General features: G+C 38.0%; 1 protein-coding gene across 4 annotated transcripts in view; it reads right to left on the bottom strand.

Annotated features, from left to right (window-relative positions):
- LOC144977678 (zinc finger homeobox protein 4-like) overlaps positions 1 to 2500 on the bottom strand; it is a 161226-nt gene that overhangs the window by 18852 nt on the left and 139874 nt on the right. The window lies entirely within an intron of this gene.

Here is a 2500-nt window from a genome sequence, read left to right as displayed (position 1 = left end):
TGAAATGAAGACATTTGTCTTGACCAACGCGAGACCCACACAGAGATTTGGCCTGTGTCAGACCTGCCTGCATGAACATTTAAAAACTTCTAATTTTTTAATTTTTGTTTTTGATTTTGTTTTTTTTTTTAATTTATTTTTAAAAAAGGGTTTTACGGCGCTTGCGACATGTTTAGGTGAAATCAGGAATAAAATGGGATAGTCAAAATGGTGTTGATTTTGTAATTATTGAAAACGCACGGGAAGAAGTAAGACAAAGGGGAATTGGCTCAAATGGGGAACAGATGTAGATTCCAAGAACACACTATCAGTGTACTTAGATTGAGATCATCTAAAAGTCCAAGAACCCACTATCAGTGTACTTAGATTGAGATCACCTAACAGTCCAAGCACACACTATCAGTGTACTTAGATTGAGATCACCTAACAGTCCAAGCACACACTATCAGTGTACTTAGATTGAGATCACCTAACAGTCCAAGAACACACTATCAGTGTAGTTAGATTGAGATCACCTAACAGTCCAAGCACACACTATCAGTGTACTTAGATTGAGATCACCTAACAGTCCAAGCACACACTATCAGTGTACTTAGATTGAGATCACCTAACAGTCCAAGCACACACTATCAGTGTACTTAGATTGAGATCACCTAACAGTCCAAGCACACACTATCAGTGTACTTAGATTGAGATCACCTAACAGTCCAAGAACACACTATCAGTGTACTTAGATTGAGATCACCTAACAGTCCAAGAACACACTATCAGTGTACTTAGATTGAGATCACCTAACAGTCCAAGCACACACTATCAGTGTACTTAGATTGAGATCACCTAACAGTCCAAGCACACACTATCAGTGTACTTAGATTGAGATCACCTAACAGTCCAAGCACACACTATCAGTGTACTTAGATTGAGATCACCTAACAGTCCAAGCACACATTATCAGTGTACTTAGATTGAGATCACCTAACAGTCCAAGAACACACTATCAGTGTAGTTAGATTGAGATCACCTAACAGTCCAAGAACACACTATCAGTGTACTTAGATTGAGATCACCTAACAGTCCAAGAACACACTATCAGTGTACTTAGATTGAGATCACCTAACAGTCCAAGCACACACTATCAGTGTACTTAGATTGAGATCACCTAACAGTCCAAGCACACACTATCAGTGTACTTAGATTGAGATCACCTAACAGTCCAAGCACACACTATCAGTGTACTTAGATTGAGATCACCTAACAGTCCAAGCACACACTATCAGTGTACTTAGATTGAGATCACCTAACAGTCCAAGAACACACTATCAGTGTACTTAGATTGAGATCACCTAACAGTCCAAGAACACACTATCAGTGTACTTAGATTGAGATCACCTAACAGCCCAAGCACACACTATCAGTGTACTTAGATTGAGATCACCTAACAGTCCAAGAACACACTATCAGTGTACTTAGATTGAGATCACCTAACAGTCCAAGCACACACTATCAGTGTACTTAGATTGAGATCACCTAACAGTCCAAGCACACACTATCAGTGTACTTAGATTGAGATCACCTAAAAGTCTCACCCAGACACCAGCACGTGATCCCACTAAGAAGAATAAACTCAAATGTTTACATATCATTACATTATATCTAAAGCAAAATAATTTGATAGTAAATAACAGAGAGATGATTTACAAGGGAAAAAATATCATCCCCCAAAACTAAAACTATACATTTGATTGCTTCCCTCCCGGTCAAGGACTTCGGCCAGGGCTGGGACAAAACCAAGCAATCCCAATCCAAGACAAAGACAGAAAGCAACAGAAAACAGATATAGGGGATAGAAGACACAGCGTGACCTCCTGACCACTATGGGAGGTCAAATACACCAGCCAGAAAATTCCTAATTCTTAAGAGATAAAAATTGTAGTCCACATAATAGATCTAGTTAATTTTTTTTAAAAATCAACAATCAAATTTCCCTCACAAGGACTTAAAAAAAACACATCCAAATTCTTCCAATGATGTAGTCTGGCACCAAACGTTCGTGTTCAATAAGTTTTCATGACGCTCATCAACTTGTGAAATTGGATCCAACTATTTCGTAATTCTACGGTTTTTTTCGTCCCATTTGACAGGTCTGATGTTTCCAATAAAGTCCTCGAAGATGGCCACGCATGACGTCATTTCAATTTATACAATTAATTCATTATTTATTTATACAATCTACGACAGTTCTGTCTACAAATTACGACAAGTCTGTCTGTATATTACGACAAGTCTGTCTGTATATTACGACAAGTCTGTCTGTATATTACGACAAGTCTGTCTGTATATTACGACAAGTCTGTCTATAAATTACGACAAGTCTGTCTATAAATTACGACAAGTCTGTCTGTATATTACGACAAGTCTGTCTGTATATTACGACAAGTCTGTCTGTATATTACACATGTTGAAAATGGGAATCATTAGAAAACGGTGAACCTGTTAATGA

Source organism: Berghia stephanieae, chromosome 7, assembly GCF_034508935.2.
Source record: "Berghia stephanieae isolate SIO BIC M18660-M18661 chromosome 7, UCSD_Bste_1.3, whole genome shotgun sequence".
Lineage (NCBI taxonomy): Eukaryota > Metazoa > Mollusca > Gastropoda > Nudibranchia > Aeolidiidae > Berghia > Berghia stephanieae.
The sequence above is the reverse complement of the archived record's forward strand: the minus strand, read 5'-3'. Positions and strand labels throughout refer to the sequence as shown.